Below are 16,915 nucleotides of genomic sequence, written 5' to 3' on the forward strand. Positions count from 1 at the left end.
CTTTCGCCGCTATTGCATGCATTTCGCATTTTGCTAGTTACGCCTAACTTATTCCATTTATATACCTGAATTATTCTGACAGTTAATATGTTTCCGCTGGTGTGGGTTTAGCTTAACGGTGTGTTATTATAATTTTGGTTTCAAATTAATCATTATTATTAAGTTTCTAAGGTCTACTATTTTAATTAATTCTGTAGACCCAGTAAAAAAATAAACAGTTCATACATATAAGAAACTTAATTTTAATTATAAGTTTATAGTGTATGTGAGTAGTGTTTAATTAGACAATAAAGCTTGAAAAATTGTATAAGCATTTATATGAGAGAGAGAGAGAGAGACGGAGAGGGAGAGAGAAAGATGGAGAGAGAAAGAGGGAGAGAGAGTTTATTCTTGTTATGTGGTTATTAATAGGTAATAGTCAGATATTTCAATTTGTATAATTTAATATTTTGTAAAATTTGGCAATTTTTTTCCTTTCGTAGAGGGTAGTTTAAAGGATAGAGCCCCATGATTGACCCCTCTTCAACTATCTTGAAATAAGAAATTTTAAAACGCAAAATAATAATTTTCTTAAGCCACCGTTTATTTATAAAAAAATATTAATTTGAATATGGCGTACTTAATCAAGACAATTTTTTGTACATTTGCAAATTATTTTGATTTCCGTCGTGTTTTGGCGTTTTTGAACTAGTAAAACTAATATATTTGTCGGCGTGATCACCTTGGAAAATCGCGTAAATTTTGAAATTTTTTATTGTAGATAGACACATAATTTGTAAATACCTAATTATTAAATAGTATAATTGAAAGTGAAAGAATATAAGTTGGTTATTGGTAAATAACAATGCACCGAAGACACAAGAGAAGAGTTGGTTTCATTCGTCTCTGAAGCCGCTGTTAATCATACAAAACATGATTCTCCGAAACTACCTGGAAATGTGTTATAATCACCGAAATATTGTATTTGCGGACATCAAACTTTTTAAAATAACAGTTAAAATTATTTCTCCACAGTACAGTACAGGGGCTGTCGAATAATTGCTTGACTATTTAAGTAAAATAATTATTTATATAATATCATTAAAATTACAAAAGTTTTATTTTTAAACTCAATCTCCAACTTTAATCATTTAGCCCAGTTTTTCAGATTTCTTTGGTTCTTCCAAGCTGTGATTCAGTTATGACCTCTTTATTCGACCCAAATCTCTTACTGCCCAATTTTTCAGGTTTAGAAAAAGTGATTGTTGCAGGGGAATACTTTGAATCTGAAGAATTTGCTGGATGGGGTATGAACTGCATAGCCGAACTTATGGATTTTTACCATTGTGACTACACAAGTGTGCGCTGATGAATTACCTTGATGCAACAGCATCTTTTGGCCAAATGTGGACGTTTTTGCTTTAAATATTAGCCGGTGATCGTTCTACCCTTCTCTTGATAATAAGTGTGAATAACACCTTTTGTATCCCAAAAAAATATCATAGTTTCACGAGTCTTGTTGGCTGAAATGCCTTTCTTTGGTGCACCTGAATAATTCTACTGTTATTATTGTTCTTTGGTTTCTGGGTTATTGCGTATATATGGATCCATGTGCCGTCTAAGGTTATATGGCGCCGTAGAACCTTCTGAATGCGGTTGATCATCGAGAATTGAAATTAAAGTGCTCATGTGTGAGCAATCGTAGCCCGAATCTCGCAGATATCTTTTACATGCACAAATTTACACGAAGTAAAATGTGATCGACACGTTTAGTTGTTATGTCTACAGCCTTAGTCATTTCTAGTGATTACATTTTTTGGTCAACAAATATAATTCGAATTTTATCGACGATTTCAGGCGTGACGATTTCGATTTGGTGACCTGAAAGTACGGCGTCGCATTTGCTGGTGCGACCACAACGCAATTCAAAAACAACTTTTCACCCATTCATATTGATGGCGTAGTTCCCATAGCATTTACCGATTCTTTCCTTAGAAATTCACTTTTTTCTATTTACGTTAAGATTCACGAAGATAACTGCTTTTAATCGCTATCAAACACAAACTAAATGATAAAGCTTATTAAATATTTGACACTAGCCTTTATTAGGTGGCGGTTGACGGTAGCAATGTGACTGTCATTCAAGGTTAATGCGAAATAAAATTCAAAAAGCTACGGAGTTTTCAAACAGCCCTTTTACTTTTATAACAAATCGAGTTGCAGAAATCCATAGTAATCAGGCTTTAGAAGTAATCTTAATAAATCTTACAGCTTGCATGAACTGTCAATAAATTTCATTACCCTGTTTATGGTCGGGAAATATAAAGGAGTGGAAACCCATGACGGACACATTTTTTCTTCACATCGAAGGGTATAGTAACTAGTGTAGTGTAGAAGATTTTCCCTTAAATCCCAAAATAGGTATTTATTTCATAGCAATATAAGCACGTGATTTAGATCAAGAGTGGCATATACCTCTTAACGTGTTATATTACAGATAAAATATTCACGAAAGGTCGAATTGCTTTGGGAATTCAAATCGATCTAGGCTTTAAATACAAATATAAAAGATATAATGTGATACATTAAAATCGATGCAGTAATATTAAGCTAAGTCTGTACATACAGACATGTCATCAAACAATTCTGTTATAGTATGATTCTATTTTATACTAGATTATCACTACGGAGTATTAAATAAACTTTGCATTTAATTAAATAATTCATTTCGACGTTATGAGAGGCCTGTGTTCAGCGGTGATTGAAATGATGATAATAATGTCAAGAAAATTTAAATAGTCATTAATATTAAAAAAAAGTTGTACTTTCAAATATTATTTCATCCAAAATAGGTTAAAAGCGATCTTTTTGCATACGAAAAGTTACTTTAATGTGTAATCATTTTTTCCTAATAAATATAATTGAGTTTAATTTAAAAGTCCTAAAAATATTATGCCTTTTATCGTGATTGGTGTTAAAAAAATAATATAACGCAGATCTTTTTTATTTTCATTAATAAATATAGAACTTAATATGTCGATTATTATTTGTGATTGTTTTATTAAATCCAATAGCTGGAACGTTACTTAGGTCCGATGGATCCAATTTATTCTGTTATACGTGAAGTGCATTGTTGTTATAGTGCGACGTTGCATACAGTAAGTAGATAAAGAGACTATTATTTTTACTTAATAGATATAGGGTAGATAAAACATATGTTTTGATGTAAGTTATTTAAATTTTTTATTCAGATAAGTGTGTTCACCCACAAAGTGAACTAGGCCGCTTCCAACCAGTCCTACTAGAAATCTATGGGGGAGGCCTAGGTTAAGCAGTGAATGTCCTGCTGCTGAAATGGTCACAAGTAAAATGGATCACACTCACTCAAATGAAAAATCAATTTTTATGTGATCATACTAATTTTTATTGTAGTCGTCTAAACAAAATAGATCAATAATTCCTGGTATCCTATTTAGTATATGCACCAATAAATTATTGCAACAATTTCATATTCCACAATGATTTCCATTCAGTTTATTGATCTAATGGTGTGTTTGCAATTTCACAATTATAACGTGAAATATTTCTGTTATGCGTGAATCTATTTCATCTGCATTTTGATTATAGCTGTAAACTATTACACTACAGAGTAATTTATATAAACTATAATATTTGGAAATCGATGATTGGTAGAGAATACCAAATATAAGACATTAGGTTTGTCATTGCACTAAGTGAAAAAAGTAAATTCTTAAATAATTAGGACCCTATTATAATATGCATGTTTTTAATTCAAATTTTATCTTAAGTTTCGTATACATTTTAACTTTATTTAACATTTTAAGTATATGAATATAAAATGGCTTTTTCGGTTGCTGTAACAGCTTTGACACTGAACCAAAACGACACGGACATTCAACAACTTTCCCACACGTGATCACGAGTGCTGCTGAGCTTTGAAACATCGGGAAAATAGAAATTAAGTAAACTGCGATATAATCCATTGAAAATTAGTTTCGTAGGAAGGATGCCAGACTTTCTCGTACTTCGCTGCACTCGACTGCCAATCCAATCCGGCCCACGTACTGCGAACGTTGCCTAATTTCAACTTCTATATATCCCAGTCTAGTTCGGCTGCTGTAAAACCGTTATCACAATAAACACGCATCTTTTACATAGTCGTCTTGGTGTTTTATTTACTAAACTGAACCGTGAGAGAGTTTTATTCTATATGTTAGACAACTGATGTATTCGTTAATTACAATCACGTAAATACATTATAAAATGGATTGACTTTATAATGTATTCTACTTACGCTCCTCCATAACAAGTTATTAGCGAATAGTCGGTAGTAGACGGTTACTCTCCGTCGCTGCGCTAGGTATCAAAGAAGCGTTCTGGCTGTAGTAAAATTCCATTGTAAATGTTCTTTCTAGACATTTTCTGTTGGCGTCAGCTCTTCAGATTTTCTCAACGCAGTCATTATTGTGAGACCTGGTCATGACATGGTCAATCTGGTTTAGTATTTTGCAACATATTGTATACCTTCGACTATGCTACTACAATTTCGCTGTCAAGTTTTTCTGGTTAGCTGTGAACAGTGTAATCACAGCAAGCGGACGTTCAGAATGTGTTTATCAGGGTCCGGATATAATACACTACAGACATTAAGTGAAGTAGTCTGAAAATTTTTAACTATCACAATATATCAAAATACTGTCATTACTATATATTTTTGTAAAAAAATATTATTGCCTCGTGTCGTACAAGACATTTATCAGTCTCAGTTAACCGAATATTTTATACATATTAAAAATTAAATATATATTTTTAATGTATAAAGGTTACCTTTACGTTATATAAATCTGTCATCAAGAATAAAGTAAAAAATATATAATGCTAGCGAAAATGTTACATATCGTGTTTGTACTAAATTGGTTTTGTATAGAACAGTTGAGTTCTACGTGAGTTCTAGCTGGAACCGCAACATAACCGCCACCGCAACGTTATTGTGCGCTGAAATTAGCTACTACATAGTAAGCCTCACGGTTAATTTATATTAGCATTATTTTAAAAGTACTGTAACTAAAATATTTGTATTTAAAATAAGTGTCAAATTACTGAGAGACGGAAAGGTTAATATATTTTTGATGTAATCGTAATCAATATTCTTCATGATGATACAAAATATTTTGATTTATTTCTTTCAATTTTTATCATTGAGATTAAAAAAAGTGTAACCTTTACATTTAAAATGATGATACTCATTTTTTTATTTTGTTTTCTTAAGCAACGGGCAACAAAATTGCTTTGTTAAGCGGGCAAAAATCTTGTTAAGTGATCACATTCACATTTTAAAACCAAGGTCCTGCTCCATCCAGCATTTTTCTTATTGTGGTAAATGATTTTAATATCCATTACTCTCCGCTGTCAAACAACTTTGACTTTATGTTATACTTTCAGAACATTGCTTTGAACACAAACATTGTCTAAGATATAATGGATATCATATGATTAAGGCAAATCCTTAGGGGAAAAGTTTCACTAGAGAGTAAATAAACAAAATAACTTCTGAAACGTAAAATATTAAAACAAAATAAGATACACAATAAAATAATTGTATAGTAAATTTAAATAGCAACATTGTGTAGCAACATTGCTGAACAGAAATGAGGAGATCCGCAGAAGAAAAAAGGTCAGCGACGTAGCTCGAAGAATTACTCATCTGAAGTGCGGTCGTGCAACCGAAGTTGGTTGGGGCTGAAAGGTTCTCAAATAGCGAAAACGAGCCGGTAGGAACTGACAAAATTATTGCCCCAACAAAACCTTGTTCCCAACAAAACCTTGTTCCCAACAAAACAGGGGGTGGAACGAGAGGTGCCCAATAGCGGGGGCCATAAAAAACACTAGTGGGTAGACGAGCGTGGGTAGGTGGGTAGGCCACTAGGTGAACCGACGACAGATAAGGTTTCAGGAAGTCCCTGGATACGGACAGCGCAAGACTGTTCACGTGGCGATCATTGTAGGGGGTCTATGCTTCGCAGTTGGCGTCTATGAGTTGATATGACGATCTTTAACATACAAACTTAAAGCCAACCCAATACTTTTACTTTCGTTAAATTCGAAGCTACTTTTAAACATCAATACCTTATACGGTTCGTATAAAAAAGGTTTTTAAAGCTTTTGTTGTCATTTAAATCAGGCGTTATTTTGGTAAGTGTAATAAATTAATGACAAAATAAAAAAAAATGTAAAATAATGATTTGTTATTATATTATATTAACCGAATCTAAGATTTACTTTTAGACTATTTAAAAAAAGATGATAAACATAATGTTCTTGTCATGAATTTAAATTATTGGAAGCAATGCCTTAGTTGATATTATCATAGCTTTATTTTTAAAGATTTAGATCAATGAGATTACTGACACATTCAAAGGATTATGCAATCAACTGAATAACCTTGACCTGAAATATCTTGGCAGAAAGGTCATTCTATATCCGTCCAGTGTATTCTTGAGGGGATTAACATAATCGTTACTTAAAGTATTAATTAACAAGGCGTACGTGTCATGTTACTAATAGGTTTAGTTCATTAACTTTGTTTTCTTTTATTATTTTAGGTTGGCTATTTTTGTGTCGTCTATTAGTGATGTGGTTAATACATTAGTTATATGAATTGGATATCAATTTTGGTTAGTCTTATTTTTTCTGGAACGTTTTTCTCCCATAAAATAATGAGACGGGCTGGGTGTTCACAAGGTTCTAAGTGAAACGCCGTTTTAACATCCGTACGATGGTTTTTGGTACATTGACATGGAGAACTTCCTCGGCACCCGAACCGTAATTTTATAGCTGATTTTGAGACTGTCAAGCTATGAGGCCATTTAGGGAGCGCTTTATGGAGAGATGGCTTAAGCGCAGCTAGGGCGTTTGGGAGAATAAAATCGCGGCTCGAGCGGTTGTCATAATCAAATTATCGAGTAAAATTTGACAGTTAACTTTATTTTTAACTTGTTCCCTTGATACGGGCAATCAGAGACATTGATGCATAAACAAACTATTATTTATTTGTACACAGAAATAAGTTACATAACCGAGCTTGGCCGTTATATTATATCTTTTTCTTAAAACAGAATATATATTTCATTTCTTCGTATTAAAAAAATTGGTAAAAGCAGTTGTGGCGGAGTTTAACAGGTTCGGTAGGTAATGTTAGAGATAATTCCTAACGAGCTGGAGCACAAAAATTAAAACGCTTGGATGAAAAATAGACAGTTTATTTTAAAAATTAACCTACATATTCAGATACACCAACGCTGTAATAAATTATTTGTCATGCAAATGAAATAATTTTTACATGAAACTTTCACCTCTTATTTGTTAATATTAAACATTGATTCAAAATTGATATAAGATAGTCTTTAATTACATATTCCATCACACCACTAAAGATAAGTGTTATTGTTTGTGAAATTGTATTAATGAAATTTCACAAACAATAACACTTATGTCACTTAACGCCGTTCGCCATTTTTTTACTTCATAATATTTTTCGGCGTGAGACGCGGTTTTGACAACCGCCTACAAATCATACACTGCGCGTCCTTAGTTTTTGCGCATGCGTGGAACGATGGATTGACAGATAAGCGAAAGCATTTTGACAACTGTGATTATTTCGCTACACAGTAACCAGTCTTTTATCGTTAAAAGTGGAAAACCTGCTTCTATAACCATTAAAATTTCAGCCTTTGGACGTCCACCTTTGAATATAGGCTACGTAGCGGTATGATATTGTAAGTTTTAGGCAGGACATACGCGTCTTTGTCTTGGAAACAGCTGCTTTGGCACTTGTCACATTGAGATATAAGTTTCTTCATTTAGTTAGTCTTGTGATACCGACTGGTGTTCTTCAAAGAAAAACAACACAATTTTGTTTATGTATGTTATTATTGTATTAAGATTAAATTATATCACTGCCAGGTAATCTAACATAAGGCAATAGTTGCTAGCACTATTGTGAATTATGAAATATTAAATTAGTAAAGTTTGCTTCGAGGAGAACCTGAATGGAAGTGGCAATATCAGTTGAATAATAGTTGTCTCTTGACCTACTTTACACTTTTCCAATGATATAATATGCAGTGCATGTGTACCTAAGATTTGCAATCGATCTGTAGTACCTGTAATTTGGATGAAATTAATTATTTATAATTTTCTTAATCGTAATATTTATATGAAATACAAAATTTATAGTCGAATATAAGCTAAGTATATAATGCCTCAAATTCTGTAACGGAATTGTATGGCATAGTGAATACGTGACGTTGCTTAAGATTCTGTTCTTAACGATATTCCACTCGTCTATAATCATTATGAACATTCACACGTTGGTAACATGAATTACATAAGCTTATCATAATTTTTGTTACGATTTCGACATTATGTTGAACTAATTTTTATCTTTCTGTACACACGGTAGTTCGTCTTTTCGAACTAGCTAGTCTCCGAAACGGTAAGTTATACAGAATACCTAGGAGCATTATATATTACTTGCCCCCTATGACTACCGTTTGTGGCCCTTTGAATTGGTCGAAACATGGGCGGTGTTTGAGTTCCTCCAGCGATATCGATTTGAATATCGGTTTATACAGAATTTCATTCGCCAATAACGGTTAATCTTTTGATTTCTGAAATTGTTTAAATGACTTTTGAATTGCAGCAACATGAGCTTAAAATTACGTTAATTTTTCAATGCAACAATATGATACAGTTGCAACTGTTCAATATTCACAATTTCTTATACAAGAAGTTATATAATAATTTCTAATAAAGCCTTATTGGATGTTCTGGGGAAGGCCTTTGTCACCGGTAGACCTCTTACGGCATAAATGATAATGATGATAATGAAGATGAAATAAATAAACTAAAGAGTATACTAGTTAATCGTTTTATATAATAATCATGTGTAAAAATAAGTATTACTACATAAAGAGATTAGCATTTTGATAATTTAAAAATGCCGATCGAAAACATTTAATATGTCTTAACAGGTCTCATTATCAAGTCTTAGCTCATATAACAGTATGTTATTGAAAGGCCGATGTCATAAGGATATCAAGCTATTTGGTTAAGAATTAAAACATTTTTTTTATTAAAACTAACATAGTTGTTTTAGAACTAATTACGCGGAAATCTATGTTCGGTATATCTCTACTAAGTGGTATCAAGGGTAAGGAGATCTGTAGATCGTAACCGTCAAAGCGCAGCGGATTGGCAAGCTAACTGTGGGAAAGACACATTGTGTGCTGAACTGATGGCAGTTGAAGCCTTCGTGCAGTTGTCTATACACTCACAAGTTTGATAGACTTACTTGTTAGATTCGTCGGAAGATGCTGAATGCAGGCCGTTTAATGTTTTATTGGATCTCTATGGGTAAAACCTACGTCCCGTAGTCAACATACTTCTTTTGAAGTGATGGTGATACATGATGTTATATATACACACACACACACACACACACACACACACACACACACACACACACACACACACACACACACACACATCTTTTTCGTCTGCCCCCGGTGTAGGATGCAAAATCTATCCTGAAACTCTGATAGCTACAATGCTATCCTCGCCTTTGGCCTGGGAACTTACGAGCGCGTATTGTACGACTGTGCTGAAGGACTTGCGAAAAATAGAGCCGGAGCGAAGGAAGCTGGCCTGAACAGCCAGTTTAACAGAGAAAGCTGCGGCTTGTTTTTAGTCGGTATTGACGCCTAGATCGAGTCGACATACGGGGCACCACCACCATCAGGCCCTATGATACGTAAACGTATTTTTAAACCTCGTCGAAAAAAAAACACAGACACACACACACACACACACACACATATATATATATAGTACCTTGATCATTTTTGAGGCTGTCTTAACATCGAAACACGTGGAGGAAGTGAAGTGGGCATTTGAAAGATCCTTCCAAGTAATCACCCTGTGGATGAGGTCAGTCGGACTAGAACTGGCTGAGCAGAAGACGGAAGCAGTGCTCATTACTGGCAGGAGAGTTGCGGAGACCATCACACTCAATGTCGGCAGCTGTGAAATCGCAACTCAACCAGCTATACGGTACCTAGGAGTAATGATCGACCATAGGCTAAACTTTAAAGATCAGGCTGAGAGAGCAGCAGCGAAAGCGTCTCTGGTGACAGCTAAACTCTGCCGACTCATGCCTAATGTCGGAGGTCCCAAGCAAAACAGAAGGAAGTTATTAGCGTCGGTGACTACGTCAGTGCTTATGTACGGAGTACCCATATGGTCCGACGCACTGAGCAAACAGGAGTCCCGACGGAAAATCGCCTCTGTTTATAGAGTCAGCACTCTACGGGTAGCTAGCGCCTTTCGTACAGTATCGGAGGATGCAGCATGCGTGATAGCAGGTATGGTTCCTGTTGCGCTTCTTGCAGACGAAAGAACTGATCTGTACCGTAGCAAAAAAAAGCAAATCAGACCCAACTTCAACTGAACTTAGAATTCGGGGAAGACTGAAAAGCTTGCAACAGTGGCAATCGTCCTGGGATAAGTCGACGAAAGGAAAATGGACGCGTAAGCTTATACCAAACCTAGAGTCATGGGTGAACCGAGATCATGGAGAGTTGAACTACTACCTGACTCAGATGATATCCGGCCACGGCTGTTATCGAGCGTATCTCCATAGGTTCAAATACGAAGATTCCCCTGACTGTCCTAATTGTGTCGGAATGATTGAAGATGCAGAGCATGTCTTTTTCGTCTGCCCCCGATTTAACGAAGCCAGGAGGTCTTGGGAAGAAGGTGTGGGATGCAAAATCTATCCTGAAACTCTGATAGCTACAATGCTATCCTCGCCTTCGGCCTGGGAACTTACGAGCGCGTACTGTACGACGGTGCTGAAGGAGTTGCGTAAAATAGAGCAAGAGCGGAGGAAGTTGGCCTGAACAGCCACTCTATCAGAGAAAGCTGCGGCTAAATCCCCCCCGCGAAGTAATGCCTAACGGCCATGCCGTGGGGACCAGGGATACCGAAGAGAGAGGATTGTTTTTAGTCGGTATTGATCTAGATCGAGTCCGACATACGGGGCACCAACATCAGGCCCTACGATACGTAAACGTATTTTTAAACCTCTATAAAAAAAAAAAAAAAAAAACATATATATATATATATATATTTAAACAATTCAGTTCAGTCAAAATTTTACTAATTCAGTTTATATATAATATATATAGATATATATATATATAAACTGAATTGGTAAAACAAAAGAAATTCAAAAAAATGCGGGTTGGAGAATTTACTGGAAAGTCATGAGTTTTTTTTTTGTTGTAGTTTTAGTCTATGTTGGCTATAGAGTCATTTTCAGCGACCACTCACTCATGTATGTCATGAGAAGAAAGCCAGAAGTGCCCAATTTGATAGAGATTACAAACTTCCAGCTACAAGGGGTCCAAACTCTTTCTGATCAGATTTCTCTATTTAGACTCTTTATGACCACTTAAAGACCTTCTATACCATGAAAGTACTTTTTTTGTTAATAAGCTTCTCAATTTTATTATTTGATAAATCAAAGACATAACACGGGAGTGTTTCTTAATATCGTAAACATTACGCATAAAAGAGTTATTAATTTATGGAGCTTAGATATCAGTATAACAAACATATCTTTATTTTTAGTGCTATTTTTCTTATATTCATATTCATATCAATGTCGACCAGAATATAACAAATATATGTTATTGGATTCAACTTGCATTTCGTTATCACTGAAAAAAGATTTATGAATGTATACATCAGAGTAAATACTAATTTAAAAAAATAATAAGTAAAGTGCAATTATTGACAATAATTATTTAGTCAAAGAATTGAAAGAAGAAGTGAATTCAAATCAAACCTAATATATTATACAATAAACATTACAAAGAGATAAAAATAATTCACAAAATTTTATAATAATACTGCAGAGTGAAAAAATGCCTACTGTACAATAGCTCGTATATAGCAAGCAGAAAATAATTTAGTTTTATATGCCGATTCAGGCCGCATAACCACAAATGAAAGGTCACGAGGATTATCGCGTACATTGCTGCACTCAGTTTTATATCCAATTAATCAGTTAAATGCTCATCAACGCTAATAATGAATATGCTGTTTTACTAAAGCTTTTTTAATTGAAACATTTTTTAATTTTTAAAGCATAATTAAACTTATGTTTTAAATTCAGTAGTTATTACGATTTATACGGCCTTTCGGGTCTTAAAGGCAAAGTCATAGTCGCTTAATGAGCCATGGAGGGGGTTATACTCGGAATTTCTCTATGATATCCGATCATGAATGATGATGAATTTCGTAGATTAATAAAGTGACCGTTATACCACTATCCGGCAAAGGGGTGCCCAGAGTGACCGCTTAGGTCACTTCATTTAGACTCCCGCATACTCGCGCTCTCCATCGTTCCGTACTCGCATTATCTTCCCCCCCCCCCTGCCGTTCGGAAGAGAGGTGCTGAGTAGATCGACCACACCTTCACCATCCCATTCAACAATGGAGCAATCCTGGCGTCATTACACAGGTCGGGAAGTACCTGGAGGAGTACAAGGCAGATGCCAAAACCGTCCTACCCGCTTCCTGAGTGACTCCTCGTAGTCACCAGACACCCCCGACCGCTACGAAAACCGAAAATCCCTGTTCATTGGGGACCCACACCTGAGCGAGGGCTCGTCGGACTACACCTCTGGATCTGAGTACTTACGCTCGGACTCGGAGATAGAGATTGACGGACCGAAGCCAGCTCTCCGAACGGACGACGAATTCACTCTCGTCACCGGCAAGAGGAAGAGGCCGTGCTGCACCTTCCCCTTCTCACCGCGGCAATACCTCCAAGACTGCCTCCGCGTCGGCTAGCCTGGCCAAAAAAGTCGTACGCAAGCCCTCCCAACAGTAGCTCCCAAGTAACCAACCGCCCAACCCCAACAAGTGGCCTTGGGAAAACTCGGCCCTTCTCGCCGCCCTTAAAGTGGAGTTTAAATAATCTCCGCTCCCACGTCTCAACGTCAGGATATGCACCTCACATTGAGCCCCGGCAGTCTCGATGCACATATCATGCACTACTCACATACACATGACTCGACTCTTGAACCCACGTTCAAGCGAGGGCGGTCGGGAGAGACCCGTGTCTCTTTTGTCACAAAATGATCCAATATAGACAATAGATTTTTACAATTTATTACAAATGACGTCATGTCTTAATTATAACGTCTTAGCTAGGATAGCTATAGTTTTCTTCTAGAGATAAAGGAATAACGATCTATAAATGTAGTCGTTGCTAGAAACACCTTTTTGATTTACATAAGAAAAATAATACCCGATCTCTGAATGTTACTTTTGTATATTTTATAAATATCCTTATATTTTAGGTGCTTCCAATTAACATCGTTCTCCTGTGTGCATCAATTATTTACATAGCCTAACGACCTGAGTCGTTTGCGTCGCTTTTTTTTTTAAACGCGTTCATCGTGTTTTAAGTTTTTGGAATTTGTATAGAACTAAAATCAATGTTTATGTTTTTGGATAATTCGTTAATAAATTTTTGGGGCTATTTATTAGTACTGCTGTAATAATTAGTACATGAGAATCAATACAGATTTACCCTGTAATTTCGTGGAAAAGAAATTACTTATACTTTTGATGCGACTCATGACTTTGACTACGAAATAGGTTTTTCAATAATTTTTAACAACGAAGCTAGGGTCATTTTGTGGGTATATCTATTCACTATCATATCACCGGACAGTCACTGCAAGGCACAGGCTTTTTTCAGTGACTAACCTCGACCTGGACTATGTCGTCAGTCCACATAGCATGTCTTACTTACCAATATGAGGAGAATATATTAAGGGAAATAATAAAATCAGAATTCATATAGGCTATTAAATAATTTTTTTATTCCTTGTACAGGTTCTTTTAACAAAGATTCTGCTTACACTTTTCTATATTTATAAAAATATTCAAACCAAAGCGTTTCACAATATAGTGTATCATATCTCTTCTGACGCTGTCATCAAAAACTTAACCTGATTTATTTTGCATAGAAGCTCTTTTTATTGAATGACACTTAACCGGCCATTAATCTGACATATGAACGCGCCGCAGATTGCTTAACCTCAATACCAGCCCATCGATATAATGCAACCGAACATGAGTATCTAAAATATTATATGTAGTAAGCAACGATAGGCAGCAAACATGTTAGAGCAATTTAGCAAGATTGTTAATTTATTTATACACTTTGAGTGAAGTATAGTAGTCACGATTTAATAGAAAAAACACAGGCGTGAGTCGATTTAGTAAACTATATGGACTAGTAAAAACTATGTGGGTTTTAAATGCGTTGTGATTATAGAAGAGCTGATAGTAAATTTTGGACAGGTTTTTATTGTCATCATCAATGTAAACCTTTTTAAATAGACAGTTTTAGATATTCAATTGTAACAGCTTCATTATAGCAGAATATTTCTAACATTTTTTTTTGGGATTACCTTTAAATTATTTATTGTATGATAGTTTCGAGGCAATTTAAGTTTTTTTTGTAAATGTGTATAAAATTATCTTTTAAAAACCGCTTAACACTTGGCAATAAACACCACGCTGCGCTTTATAATTCCAAAAATAGGAATTTATTGCCTTTTTTATCGTCGGCACATTTTAAACGAAGTCTTTTATTTTTTAATAATCGTTTTGTTAGACATGCAACCGTTTTGCCTTCAAGAAAGCCGCTGCAACGGACTACGCATTTAGAGAACCGCCGCAATAGACCGCGCTTCGTAGAATGTCGCCGCAGCAGGACACCGCGCTTTGACAAACATGCCCACAACAAACGCTTTGCCATTTGATACGCTGCGCGTCTGTCAGAAACATTTATGATATTATTGTAAAAATAGATATATAATTTTTTAATTACAGGCATTCCGATCTTTCGATTACTAAACCTTACATTATTATAAGTTTATTTTTACTTGTTTATTTTTTAAAAATCGCAACAGATATTTCGATTAAAATTTTAAGAACCGAGATATTAATTCATTGTGAGCCGATACAGTATAATCGTCTATCTAAGATATGTGAGTTTAATTAGCTGTAAAAAACATCAGTTGTAAAAAGAATATTTAGGCCACCAATAATTTTGCTATAGTATTTTTTTTTATATTGTTATAGTAATTGGTTGGTATTATTAAAATCACACATTACACATTAATAGACGCTCAACGATTCTGGGAGATCGAATCGAATATGAGGAATTCCGTAAACGAACAAGTTTTTTTTTTTAATATTACAAAATTTTCCTCTAACTTAGTCAGAGCCTTTAGTTACTGAGTTACAATTTCTAGACGGGGGGGGGGGGAATCCTCATTGGACGCCTGGGAATGGAGGGCAGTGGAGGCAGTGTCAGACTTTTACTGACTAAAACCCCCCACCGTCGGCTCTGTTACAATGGAAATCTTAAAGTTATACATTATCTTACTTTCTAACGAACAAAAGTTTGTAATCCTGTGGTGAAGTTACAGCGTGCAGGCCAAGTCGTATGCAGAACAGACCGCTGAGGCCTTAGAGTCCTGGATCATGGAGCAGCAAGCGCAACGTAGAACGTCCATCTATAAGGTGCGGTCCATATAACTTTTTAAATTCACTAGAAGACGCTGGATACAGGGCGTTTACAATGGGTCTGATTAGAAATTTATGGGGCAGATCTATGTTCACACTATGGACATCCTACGCCTGAAATATTTACACATTACTTGTATTATTTATATAAATTAACACAAGCATATACATTTTTAAATTAATATCAGCAAATTACGATACAATATTTTTTTAATCATAAATTTTCACCGAAGAATAATTTTAATATATCGATTTTAAACATTGAATGTTACAGTTCTAAAAAACGATTATTTTAACCTGCATTTTAAAACTTTTCTTTTTTTTGTAACTAGTATTTCGAAAAATGAACCTCTAAAATTCATTTTCAGAGTTTTAGATTGACTAACAATAAGGAAATATTCGCACACGTTCCCACACACAAAAACATCAATGAAACTCAACCTAAATGCCTGGTGAACTAGTTTTATCGACAAACGTTTCATGACTTCCACAGGTGTAGTTTTTATGTATGAATAAATTAATTAGAATTTTGTATTGTTGTAGCTTACGTTTTTAATGTATTGATTATTTACAGTGCTATTTAATAGTTATGATTACTTCAAACTTAGAGTGTTGATAACTTTACTTTTAAATAATTTGTAAAATAATTGCTTTTCTTTCTGTTCATAATGCCATTTGGTTTTATTAACTTCAAATATCAACCTCTTTTTTTCAGCTGATGGACGGCCACGGCAAGGTATAGTAGGGCTCCCCAAAGTTATCTTTGGGGGATATACCATAACTGCCATTGCTTTTGCCTGGCACGTTGACGATTGCAATGTGGCATTATGATACGCAGAGGACGCAATTGTGAGCAATGACAATCATGTATAATTACTGCACAAAGTGTGAATGATTCAAATTCCATTCTGGGAATCGAATTCGCTGTCTACCAAGTCTCAGTACTCTACCGCTGCGTTACCACTGCTGTAGCCAAAAACAATACTTGATATTATATGAAGTTAAAGAACACTACTGTTGATTATAACAGTAGAGAACATTTTCAAAATCTATTGACTAAATCTAATAGTAGTTTATATGTAAAAAAGCCGAGGTCAATTTTGAATCAACGTTCTCCATCATGATGGTTGGTTTAAATTCTTTATTCATAATATTGTTTCATAAAACATATTTAAAACTAAATGTGGCGACTTAATTCATACGGTTACGTAATACAAGGGACACGATGCTTTCTCAAATA

Source organism: Battus philenor, unplaced genomic scaffold (genome assembly GCF_028537555.1).
Source record: "Battus philenor isolate CCGP_79_NKW_IND1 unplaced genomic scaffold, ilBatPhil1.0.hap1 SCAF_14, whole genome shotgun sequence".
Lineage (NCBI taxonomy): Eukaryota > Metazoa > Arthropoda > Insecta > Lepidoptera > Papilionidae > Battus > Battus philenor.